Genomic DNA, 13,878 nt, shown 5'->3' on the forward strand with positions numbered 1-13,878 from the left:
AAATGTGCGGGGAACATACCCGAAAGAGTATATGAACAGACTGTCAAACTTCATAGAGGACAACAACCTTGTACCACACACCATTTTGGGTTTCAGATTGGGCATCTCCACGCAGGATGCAGGTGTAATCCTCAAGAACAGAAAATCCCAAGAGAACGCGAACACCTTACCCTGGCCTTATATTTAAAGGAAGCCTTTGATCATGTGTCCCACAGTGCCATTATAGAAGCACTTAACAATTTGCATTGCGGGGTAAGGACATACAACCATGTCAAAGCCTTCTGATCAGACTGCACAGCATCCATTGGGATTGGAGATGTTCGCTCCGACTCCTTCAAAACAACCGGCAACGGAACGCCACCGGGCTCTATTATCTCCCCCTTGCTTTTCAATATTACAATGATTAACATATCAAAACAACTCCAAGACATCCCCGACATTGGTTCCATTTTGTACGCCGACGACATAAACATCTGGGCCACTAAAGGCTCCCTGGCTCAAAAGGAACAGGTTCTCCAAGAAGCCACGAACTGGGTATAAAAGCTGGCAAGGGATAACGGCGTAGATTGCGCACTAGAAAAATCCGAAGCCATCACAGTTCACGACGCCAGATATAGGAGCCCAGGGGAGATAAAAATCAAGCTTGGGGACCACGAAGTAGCAGAGACAGATAAATTAAGAATTCTTGGGATGATTGCTCGAAGCAATCGCAGAGCAAACTTCACAGTTGCAAAAATTAAAATAAAATTCACGCTGCAATTTGCAAAGATAGTTAGGAGGATAACCAAAAAGACAGCAGTGATTAAGGAAGAAGAAACCTTGCGTATCGTGCAGGCATTAGTAGTAAGCAGAGTTGCTTATAGTGTGACTTTTCACTCTCTAAACAGGCTGGAAAAAGAAAAGGGCGACATTATATTGCGTACTGCATACAAAGCGACTCTCCGCCTTCCGAACCACACGGCAAATGAAAAACTCATGAGTCTCGGCATGTCCAACACTTTTGAAGAAATTTGTGAAGCTGCCCTTGTTTCACAAAAGGAAAGGCTGCAAGAAACGAGAACTGGTATGGCCATTCTGCAAAGAGTAGGCTCCAGGGTAGATGTACAATCAATTGTCGACAAAGAGGACCTCAGCAACGACGCCAGAGAGAAATTGAACTGCTCCCCATCTCAAGAAACATAGACCCCCACTTGCATGAAGACACAAGGAAAGCCAGGGTCAATTTCCTACGCAGAAATTTGAAAAAAATCCAAACGTTGTATATACTGACGCTGCCTTTCACGACAAGACCAATACCTCCCTAATAATCGTCGACCAAGGAGAAATCAGGGACTGCCTCACATTAACGAGCATCAGCGCATAGGAGGCCGAAACTGGCGCCATTCTATTGGCCGTAAGGTTTGGAGAATTCCAAGGAAAAAGCCTCCAAGTAATCGCAGAGTGTAAGAAAGCTGTAGAAAACATTATAAATGGCCGAATCCACAAAATGCTCACAAAAATTTACCTCTCAATATCAATAAGTTTCAAAACATCATATGGACACCGGGACAAGAGGAGCTTGAGGGTAATGAGAAAGCAGACCAAGCTGCGCGCGAACTTACTAACCGCTCAGAAAGTACTCCTAGCTTACTCACCACTCTACCCAATACCTTCGGTGAGCGCCTCAACCTTCAAAGGAAAGTTAGAGCTCTCTTTTCTTCACCACATAAAAGCTTAACAGCTGCAGAGCATCAGTCTCTCAGACAAATACAGACGAACACTTATCCCAACAACCTCAGACTATCGAAGATATATATGTTCCCCGAATAATTCTCAAACGCATGTAAAAAGTGCGGTGAAATGTTCACTCTATTTCATGCATCCTGGGGTTCTCATAGTATATGGAACCTCGGTAAACACCAACACTGAGTTATATGAGCTATAGGAGGCAGCTCTGGCTGACTCTGACCCTAGGGTTCAATAGTATCTGATCTTTAGGCCCAAGACTGGAACAGAGGATACAGCGGCCCTGGAAGGAGGACACCTGCCCTAGCCCAATCAAAACCTTTCATTTCAAAAAAACGTTTCATCTCTGTTTCTCCCTCACTCCCCGGCTGATACTGGAAGCTTCGAATATTTGCCTCTGCGTCTAGACATGGCGCTTGTAAATGACTGTTTTCCGTAGAGGGGCTTAAAACCGTGCACCTTTCTTGCACTCCATGCAGGGCCAGCCAAGGGGCGGCATTCTCATGTTTTGTCCGTTTTGTGTCCGTTTCAAAAGTGCCCGTTTTGAGTGATCCCTGATTGGCTAAAAGCGAAAACCCGGATGTGACGCCATGGAAGCACGGCAGAGCTATGAGGCGCGGCTTCTCGGAGCAGACAGTTTGGAGCAGACGATATTTCGTCTCCTTGTTTTTAGTTCGCTGGAGGAACAATAAACACATAAAAGATTGTTAAAAATAGGTTTAGTCGCGTAAAATGTGTTAACAACAACAGTTGCGGAAAAGTGAACCCAAAGCCCGTCTACAACTGGAAGTGCGTCAGAATAAAACGGACCGAAAGCTGACGTTTTCGAAACGGACAAACACAGGAATACCGCCCCATGTGCGCGAATGTACTGCCAAGACAATAACGGGTGTGCTCAGGTAGTGTAATGTTTAAGCATCGACCAGTTTTCCTGATGTACACCTTTGCCCATGCCAGCAGAAGCTGATACAGTACTGATTCTTCGCAAGGAAAGAATTGCTTTGCATGTTTTATTTTGCTTCCTCTCTTGTCGTGCTTCTCCGACTTATCTATCCTGTTGCCACCCGCAGAGTAGATACGGCCAACCTTTCTTTCGACGGAAAAAATTGAACGTTCACGCCGCAGCGAAAACAAACGAAATTTTCTGCCGTGTGCAACGCCGTGTAGGGAACATGCCTCAGTGTTCTGCCCCGGAATGTGGTCCTTGTTGTCGCGTGATAGACGATTACGGGAGACGCCTTCGGTAGCTAGTATAGTTGGGAACAATTTCTTTATCGTACGGGTACCTGCAACTGGTTCCGGACCGGCCGCGAGCTTTCCTTCGGCTGCCAGATACGTTCATCCTTTGCACCTGTATAGCCTTAGCCAGAAGCTTTTAGTTTTCGTGTGCACAACGTCGCACCTCAAATGCTGATGCCCTGCTCAGGCACGGGATATGTGCCTCTGAGCGAGAATACAGAATTTGGTGGTTCTCACTAGAAGAGAAAAGATTTCAGAAAGCAAAAAAAAGCAAAAAAAGAGAATCAGGCAAAAAAAAAAAAAAAAACAAAGAGAGTCCTAGGGTTGTGATTCCCCATTATCGCTCTGGTACTATGATACGAAAAAAATATAGCGAACTTCGCGAGTGCGGGTCACGAGCAAGGCTATAGCCGTCCCCATCAGCGACCTTGTTCAGCTCGTTTGGTGCGCTGGGCACAAGATCGGCCGGTGGATGTCCAGGTGTCCATGGCGCGCCCTTGAATATGCAGTCTTGAGTAATTCACGTGGGTCTCGGAAGGCCCGGTTGGAGGGAAGACCTTTCTAGTGGTGCAGTATATTGGTAGGTTGCATTTGCTTTGACTTTTGTGCGTGTAGCATCACACTCGTCCAACGTCGCTTTGCCCGCGCTTCTCTGTTGCTTTCCCGCTGCGTGCTTCTCCCCAAGTCCAGTTGACCTCCTGCTCCGGTGCGCACACTCCACTGCCGTGTCGACACCAGCCGACATAGTTTTGCCGATTTTGCGGATGGTGTAACAGCGTATGGGCACGAGCTAGTTGTAACTCCATTATAACGCCTTGAAGCGCAGCAACGAAGAAAAAGCAAAAAGACAAGGACCGGCGCTACTTACAACTTTTTTTAATAACCACCACGGGACGAATAAATAGAAAAAATTCCCCCGCATTTCCCCGAGGGGGAGAATGTGAAAGTGCGAATGCACGGTTGTCGGCCCGCTTGCGGCGCTTGTGCTCGGCCCCCGCAGCCCACCGCCTCGCCGCCTTCTCTTCCATCTCTTCCATCGGGTTTGTAGTATCACGTGTACACCACGCAGTTATCAAGCCGCTATAACGCCGCTGAGTCGCCAACGCACGCCGTTGACGACGTAGTTTGAATGCGTTAAAGATATAAGGCGCGTTACTCACACTGATATCAGCGTGGCGTCCGTGGCTCGGATCGAAAGTCCTCGGATCGAAACCTGGCGCCGGATGCTGTTTCTTTTTTAAATATAGAGGAGCACTGCGGACGCCGCCGCCGCCGCCGCCGACGCCGCCGCCGCCGGCGGTGGATGGTTTGGGGTCGCTTATAAAGTGCATTCGCACTTAAAAAAAAAGAACACGTTCACATGACTATAGAAGTGCATCATGTCACCGCGGAGCCAACCGCGCACACCGTCACACACGCATGTGTTACGAACATTCATCCAAAAAGGGCAGCTCTCACAAGATCGAAGATAGGGACATCGTGTTTACGCAGTCAGCGACACGCTGCAACTGTGAAATGGAGCGTGCTGCTGTTCACAGATAGGGCATTTCCTCATCCGTGTACTAACCAATTCTTCCCCCGCGAGTCTTATTTCAGAGATGTAATTATACATGGACAAGGAGCGGGAAAAGCCGCATTGTACAGGCTTATGACGCTCCCTTCCCCTGAGCTATCACCAGCAGCAAGGGTAACAAACAGCAAGTAGCAAGAAACAAAGCACTGATGCAGTTTGCAGTGTAAACAAAAACAGTTAAATACTTGTGTACCGATCACGTGACACAAAAAAACAATTCATACGTAATTACACAATCCAAGACAAATATATCTAACGCAACAAATATAAAAAACACGGCAAAGGCAGGGGTAGAAAAAGACAAGTCCACACCACAAACAACAAAAGGCACTAAAAGGAATAGATACACTGAAATGCACTGTAATAAAAAGAATGTTTTTATCGGTTGGTTGGACGGCAAACAATCCGGGACAAGATCCTAAACCGGTCGCTACGCCGTAACATGCACGCGAACAACCATGTCACCCGCACGAAACAACGCACACGTTACTTGGCGGAAAAATAATTCATGAACTCCACAACCCACTATGTAAATGCCGCAAGCTACCGAAACCAGACAGCCTTTGCCCTGGCGGTCATCCACCTCTTCCTCATCTCTCACCATCTGCACCTACATACCTACTCTGGCGGAGGTGGCGGCGGTAGCACTAGCCTCTCTCAGAGCCCTACACAGTGCTACAGTGCTACAGTCAAACCAGGTTATAGCGAACTGCAATATGCGCCACGATTTATTCGATATATCCAATAGTGTAAAATAGCCGAACACGCCTACAACGAGGTTTTTGTTACGAGTTCGCAATACGCGGGACCCCCGCATCCAACCCCCTCCCCCTGCCATCCTCGCATGCAGAAACGAACACAATAAATATGCCATTGCCATACAGAAAACTATCTATTTATTGCAAGCAATAAAGCTACTTTCCGCTGTAACTACCTGCTTTCCCTAAAAGCAGTGATTCTTGTTCTCACTTTCGTTATGGCGGCGTCCACTAGCACAGCATTCTCTGCATAAGACATCGTTTGCATCAGTTGCAGTCCGTGTCCTTTTTTATCGAAGCAATATTGCTGGAGCACACCGACTACCGAAAGTGCTTCGTTAAGCATCGGACGGCTTTAACTCGCAACATCCTACGCCTCTTTGGTGCCTCCAGCAGCACCATAAACCTTGACATCGGTGACGGTGTCGGCGTCCGAGGGGCTCGCAGTGAAGTTGCGCAACGTCGTCGTCGACACTCAGGCAGTCCTTTCAGCACAACATCGGGAACGTTGGCGAGCTCTTCTAACAGTTCATCGATGCTTCCATCTTGGTCCGGACTCGCTGATCGGGAGGGTTTATTCGCCAGTCAGGCGCGTCGAAAACAGTTACGGGAAGTGCCGGGAGTCACGTCGCACCATGGAAGACTCAACATCTCCATCGCTGCCAATCAACATCTCTATCGCCGCTCCGAGACCAGATATTATGGCGGCAATTCTAGGCGCGCCGATTTCGATTTTAGATGCAAAGCATCTCTTTCTTGGGGCTATGTCCGTTGTCCTTCGGGCATCCGTCCGCACCTCTCCTCTCCACGCCAGCTGTGATAACGTCACTCTCTCCCCTCTACCTCTCCACACACCTGTGCGCGCTGCTCCTCCTCTCCCCTCCTCCTCGCCACTTCAGATAACCAGATCCGCGCCGCTGCTCCCTTCAGTTGCTGCTTCGGTCTGCGCCGTCCGATGAACTGTCAATGGACGCCAACGATTCTGGCAGTGACCCGCCGCGGTGGCTCAGTGGCTAAGGCGTTGCGCTGCTGAGCACGAGGTCGCGGGTTCGAATCCCGGCCGCGGCGGCCGCTTTTCTGATGGAGGCGAAAAGCAAAAAAATAACACCATCTTCCCACGTGGGAACCCTGAGGAGATGCAAAGCGTCTCGAGTTTCCATCTCCTCAGGGTTCCCACGTGTGAAGATGGTGTAAATTATTCAGATGTGAAATTCGTTATAAGGAATACGTTAGCCCCATTCCGTGTCGCAAACACCTTCATCGCATTATACTTCGATCAGTACCCGTAATCCCTACACCCCTTCTGTGGAGATGACGACGCCATCTGCCACAATATCTGGGCGGGCCCCCGAAACCCCTTTCCCCTAAAACCTGCCATTAATGAACACGACGTGGAGTTGGATGCCTCTGACTCCTAGGTCCAAAAGGCCTGGTGAAACGTACTGCCGAGGGCACTGCTGGGCTGCGCCCAGTAATAACCCCGCCCTAAATTGCGTGCTGCAAATAAGTCCGGGAGGACGAGGACTCCGTTTTTTAAATTGGTGACTAACAATGCGGTTGTGTTTAACCGGTATTACAAAAGGCGAAAGGAGCAACTGGTTCTGATAAAGATCGATTATAAAAGTTCCCTCCGCTTTCTCGCAATTCTCAAACTTACTAAAATAACTATAGTTTAAATAGGCATAAATGGGCATCACTAAGCTCACATGCCAAATTGTTTCGGCGTCTTCTCTTGTGTCGCGCGGTGGTGTAGCCCCAAGCTAGCCCATCACGGTAGCTATGTTCCGCTGTCTTACCCTTCGAAAGACGCCCCTCTCCGTTTTCTTTCTCACGACTCACGGCCGGGCTACAGCTGCGGAGTCCGCCGCTGTAGGCAGGCCGTGGCCCACGCTGTATCTGCGCTCGGGACGCCGCGCCCGCGAATTCCAGGCAACGGCTGGCACAATCTCTGGTTTTACTCTTTGAAGAGCCATGTGTGTGAATTCTAGGGACGTCACATGGGCAATTGTTGTGGGTGTCTTTTAAAGCTTTGCTTTCCAGCCACCTTCACAGCGTGGATTGGAGCCGATTTTTTTAAAGAGCTGAAGTAAGTGGGTAATCGATCCCTGCCTCGTCTTCCAGTCGTTGATGCAAAGTTGGTATGCGTCTCTAGTCTTCCCCTGTAATACCAGAAGCCGTGGCCCACGATGGCGCAACTGACTTGGAGCACGCACCCAGGTTCCCTACACAGGTCTCAGGTAGGAGTGCCATTGCTCCGCTTTTGAGGTTGCTTGTATATCAAACTTGCATCTCGGGAAGCTTGACACACATTGGGGGGGCGTAGGGTGTCCGCTTTCATTTTTTGATTTGAGAGCCAGTGCTAAGACACCGCTCATTTCGGAGCAGAACACTATACGAATGGCCGCTCTGACTCACGCCCGTGTCCCCTTTGCCATATCCGCTAGCAACTGTTGGCTGACTCTGCTGGTCGAAATTTTTTAAATTACCACCCCCCAAAATTCCGGGAAACCTGATGACTGCTATGAGTGGAGTGCAGGTGAAAGCCATAGCGTAAATTGTCTGACAGGTATGCCTTTATTATGCTCCCCGCCATGTTGCGTTGGTGCAGGCGCCTTGGCATATTTGATTAGCATTGAACATTGTAGTACTCCTTGCACGCCATTTGTTGGTGCGGAGCCATATGGGTGCAGTTGTTTGAGGGCTGTTACTGAAGTAGCGCCATTGTAGTTCATGCCTGTACCTTCAGCTTCTTCGCTGCAGCATCTCCTGGTTCTTTATCGCCGTCTTCACCGCTCCGCTCTCGGTGCTTTTCTCGTTGCGAGATTGCACGTCCCCTGGCGCTGGGTTGGCCGCTAGTTTGGCTCCCTTCGCCGCGTTCCGTCCTTGCCGCTCCTCTCCAGCGTCGCATTGCAAAGGGTGACTGCATTTCAGACCGTCGCCGAATTCACTTGACCGATGATGTTTGAAGAGCGTAGAAGGTTGCGCGCTCATTTTATCGGCAATCATGACGTAGTGACCCGAGTGACGCCATCGTACTCGTACGGGCGTAAACCGACGTTGACGACTGGTGCCCCTTCATTATTGTCACCATTCTTTTCCATCCGCGTCTTTGTCTCCAGGTCTTCGTTACCAAGCGAAGATGTTTGGCCTATTCTCCTTGTCAGTGCTGTTACCAAACACGCTCTGTATACTTGTCACGCTACTGATGCTGTTGTTATTGGGTCTCCGAAAGTACCGCTTTGGCCACAGTCCATAACGCAAGTTCGTTAGTTGACTGTTACAAGCCATTCACTGCGTGTACATTTATTCATATGGAATGGTCGAACTGTGGTGGTTCAGGGTTGCAGTTGGCCAGTGGGGTTCCATGACCCTTTCGCATTAAAGAGGATCGTGGTTCGAATCCCATCCAAAGCCATATTTATCCCAACTTTCTTTCAAACTTCAAATGGGATGTTGCCCAAAAATGGTTTTTCAGAAGGCATCAGGTCAGACATTTATTCACATGTGGGGCATTAAATCACCTCTTCGACCAGTATGCCATTTAGTATGCCATTTATGTGCGAGTTTACTTTGTAGGCAAAACTTCGAAATTCATGGCGCGCAAAATGTGGCACAATACACTGCAGACCCTTTTAAGGCATAACATATTGAATTTTCAATAACGTGACAATACATCGTATGTCCATGAAATATTTAGGGGCATCAAATTGTGCCATACAAAAAGACAGCGCGAGAAACCTCAGCCGGTTTATTGTCACGCCATTTGGGTACACTGCCTAATATATGGTAAAGGGAACTCATCACGGGATAGATTGGTCATTGATGTAGTTCCCGAAGAGGAAATTGAAACAATTCAGCGGGCTACTCACCACCATGTTTTACATGGACGCTTTATAGGGGTAGCCATCTCTACAACACAATCTTCACCACACAGCCATCAGCTGTGGCCCAGCTGTTTTTTTGTCAGAATTATTAGCCCTTTTTATGTAGACGACTAGTAATAGATTTTTAAAGGAGTTGTGCAGTTACCACTCTACACAATCTATGTTTCACCTGCTACCCTATTTATCTATACATCGCTGTATAATACCTGATCTCTGCTGCTGTTTAGGTAATACATCCAGACAACTGACGACGCTTAATACAGTTGTACTGGCCTGCCCCGTTGAATCAAACGGTTGCTGCTAATAAACAAACAAATCTTCTTGGGTTGCATCTGCATTTGAGAAATATATGAGCACAAAATCTTCCAGAACAAAAAATTGTGCCTAATCACCTTATCACCTGCAGCCCCGTAGTAACAAAACATTTCCTCTAGAATCGCCAAGAGCACGTGGAGCGTCGTTACCCGTCTCACCCTAAAGCACCTGTTGAGGCCACACTTGTCGGAATTTCTATGCTAGGCTTGAAAAATGACCGAGCCTGCAAACACACTGTTTCTAATATATGCTTACCGCCGCCTGGTAATGACGGCCAAATGTTGCCTGCTTAATCACAGGACCAACGAAAAACTCAAAACATTCTGGGGCGTACGCTGCACTAGGACATACAACGGCGCAGAGCACTGGGCTTGTTTGTTGACTATAGTTCATCCTGTCTGTGCCCGGCAAAAGGAGATGATAAATGAATACTCACGGCAGAAAAATGGACGCATTCGATTCATCTACGAGCACGGCACAAGGAAGTCGAAACAGCCTCTTGCATAGAAAGGATCACGTTGTCGTCAGGAAAACAGATCTGGGATAACCCTCAGGAAACTGCTGAACCAACTGAAGCAGGTATGCAAATATTAGAATAGGCAGAATCTAAGCTAGTTGGATCATACTTGAATTATACTGGTCAGCCTAAATTTAACTGGGTACGCAGACAATGACAAGAAACAAAGCACAAGCGCTGACCTTCAGCGCTTGTGCTTCGTTTCTTGTCATTGTCTGCGTACCCAGTTAAATTTCGGCTGACCAGTATTAATTCAATGCAGGTATGCATTCTTCATCCCATGTTTTACGGCATGAGACTTTGTAGCTCTTCACACTTAATATCCCTTATGCACCCAACTGCATTTTACGTTTATTCAGGGCTCGGAATACAATGCGGGAAGCTGCTATCTAATGAGACAGTTTTTGAATGATCGGTGTGACAAGAAATAGGGATGCATTCTTACGCGAAGTAGGTTTTTCTGTATGGTTTTCCTACAGAATTTCTAGGAAATCTACACTGCACGTTGAACATAGTTATCTGTACCGATAGAACGCACTCTACATCCTGAATGTGATTACTTTAGGGAACATATCCTTCAAAATGTACCAAACGATGAGTTTGGTTGCTGTTCGGTAAAAGATATAATGCAACACTTTAGCCATAACCTTTAGAGGGAACATGTATCCAAAAGGCCACAGTAGTCAATTCCTTCGGCTTGAGCCAGTTTCTCCATGCTGTAGTGAGTTACCAAAATGCTCGACACTGTTTATGCACATTGTGAAATAGACAAGCTGTGACACTTTTGGTGATGGCTGTTAACTGGAAGATGCCACATTTACAGAAAAGTTGCGCAGACACACGAAGGTTGTTAGGTTGGTCGGATGCTGCATAATTAGATTTCGCTGGAAGCGAACGTGACGCCAGAAGCGTTTGAAATGCTATCATGGGTCATTACCTCCGCTTTGCTCTTCATACCACAGATAAGTACTTAACATAAAACAAGACTAATCATGAATCAATTATTAATGCTAGCATTACGCTACACCTTACGTGAAATACGTCTTTAAAGATAGTATGAGAGCATATTACAACTGTGCACGCTATCATATCTTAAAAAATAGCGCCTTTTACTGTCAGTGCTAGAAATAGCAGCTTCCACGTTTTCCAGTATTAATAATACTCTCGTGTGCAGTGTTTAAAGAACCGCGCCCTTAGATTTGCAGCATCAATCTTTGGACATCGCTTTGGCGAATTACGCAGTTAGATGGCGGCAGTTGTCTCTAAAGTCCCAGATGGCATCGTATGGCCGCCTTCGCTCTTCACGCTCTCATCAATCATGCTTTTGCAGCATCTGGTACTTACACGGGTGGACAGACGGCTGCGTTTCTGGGTCCCACTAAATCTCAGTCGCAAATGCGTGCCAGCACAAGTTTTGTGCTTTTGTATTGACGTTGCTAACACTCCGCTGACGTCAGTTATCTGCTTGTACTAACTTTGCTAAGAACGCGGGATTGCGCTTAATAACACGTCTATTTTAGATGCGAAGCATCTAATGCTCGGGACTGTGTCCCTCTGTCCCTCGTTGTCCGCCGTCCGCCCTCTACTGCGCATGCGCGTCTCTTCAGCCCCCTCAGCGTTCGGGCTGACGTCAGCGCAGTCCACTATAAAAAAAGTAGTTAAGCGGCGCCCGATTTTGATCCCACGACTCTCTGGCCGCAATGGGAGGTACGTGGCGCTCTTCCTACTGCACTACCAACCGAGACGGGAGCATGTGCTACGAACGCGCCTTATGTCCTTCACTCATTTAAAGGAGCCATGAAGAGAAAACAAAAGTTTGTTTTATTCGAAAGATTAGGTGTTTCATAGTACCCCAAGCGCTTTCCCGGAAGCAAATGATGCTTTATTCACTGATAAATAAGGCAATTTAAGCCAAAATTTTAAATCTCCCGCTAAAATTGAACATTCCGTGACGTGTACAATGGCGTCATAGAGCCGGTCCATGAAACAGATACTTAGTATGTCGACTCCATATAGCACCCACACGCGGGAGTCGATCGAGACGGCGGCCATTTTAAAAATACTAGTAAAACCTAGTGCACCCGCAGCCCTAGTCATGGAATCGCCTGATCCGGAGAACAAAACTCTCGCCGAGGAGCTCGGGCTTGCATTTAACAACCTCACACCACAAAAACGCTCAATTCTTCTAAGTGCACGAGCGGCAAGAGTTGTGGGAAAAGCGGTGGACGTGAAAGCGACCATTCCGCGATAGCCACAACAGACGAACGCCCAGCCGTCGGCACCGCTGCCTCGTCAGCCCCGTCGCGACGGACGAATATAGACTGGTACGTATGTGCCGTATTTCGATTACGGTTAATAATAGTTCAATTTCAGTAGCAGTATCACTTATGCCAGTTGGCCGGTGTCGTGTATGGAAAGCCGTTCGCGCGAGCTCTCTGCTTCGACCAGAAAGATACGAGCGTCAATGCGCGGTGTTTACGGCATTTTTTCCCCCAAGGTCAGAGCGATTTGACGAAGTCGGCAACGAGCGCCAGCATGTTCCAGGAGTGAGCTAACGTAAGGGTCCCTGCCGTAACTGAACAAACTGAAGTTTTCAGTGGTTGTAAACTGGAAACGAGCTCGTAACGACAGCAGCAAACCAACACCATTCGAAACTTACGCGACGACTGGCACTATCTCGTCGCTTCTTGCTGTTCCTTACGCCCCTCGTTTCTATTTTTACCTTTGCTGGTTGGCGATATGACGGCCAACCTCCTGTGAAGGGATTACGATACGAAGCAAGGTCGCGGCTGTGCGTGCTGGAACGGTTCGTTGGCCCCGAAGAGCCTCGAACCCGAAAATTCGTCTGCGCGACGGCGAGATGTCGAGCTCGGCCGGCGCGCTAGTTTCGTACGCATTGGCGCACACGCTTGCGAGTTCGTTCGGACCTTCAACCGTTTACTCGACCGTTCTTTGTCATAAAAAGAATGTGCAGTATGTTTCACGGGCATTTAGCTCGCTATGCAAGCTGTAAGCCCTGCCTAACATGCGTTTGCTTTTGCCGGCCTCCGCCAATCGCAGAGCTTAGCCCATGTGACGGCATAGGTTCTGTTGCGGGAAATGAGCTGGTGGGTCGCATGACCATTCCCGTTTTTCCTAATTATGTAGCTTATTTGAGCGAAGTTTGCGTTATAAGTGGTGTCGTTATGGTTCTAACGAGGCAATCTTTCGAATGAACCAAACTTGTGTTTTCTCTTCATGGCTCCTTTAAACTACGTCAAGAAGCTACTGATACAACGAAGGCACGCGAAGCTGAACGTCAACAAAAACGGCGAACTGAAAACTAATGGGAACTTCAGTCGACCCCATGGCTGCTTCGCGTACTAATCAGGGTTCCCCTACGGGAAGATGGTGTAATTTGTTTAGCCTACATGAGCTACCCTGAGGGTAGCCTCGTATGGCGAGCGTCCCTATGCTGACTACACCAGTGTGGCGAGTAGCAGTTTAAGAACAGCCTTGGTAGCAGGCTCTTACAAAGCGTATGTTCGAAAATAATGACTCAATTTTTTTGGGTACTTAGCAAGTTTGACCATCCCGCATAAATAGTACCCTGCAATTCCCTGCCCCATTTGGTGGTTGTATTTCCTAATGGGCACGCTGCTACGCAGATATGTTGAGCCAGTGCGACATCAATTAGTTCGGGGGATGTTGTTGATATGGAGCCGGTACGGCAAAAAAGCAAACGCTGCGGGATTTCTAGACCGTCCGCAAGAAGGCGAAGTTTTGGAATGGGGAAAAACATTTCGTTTCAGTGAGGACGTTGCTCTCGTAATGGGTGCGCAGCAGCCGCACATGAGTATGTGTATATCCCACATCCACATTCCTGAC

This window comes from Haemaphysalis longicornis, unplaced genomic scaffold (assembly GCF_048455015.1).
Source record: "Haemaphysalis longicornis isolate Haplotype H1 unplaced genomic scaffold, Haemaphysalis longicornis Haplotype H1 scaffold_6, whole genome shotgun sequence".
NCBI classification, from domain to species: domain Eukaryota; kingdom Metazoa; phylum Arthropoda; class Arachnida; order Ixodida; family Ixodidae; genus Haemaphysalis; species Haemaphysalis longicornis.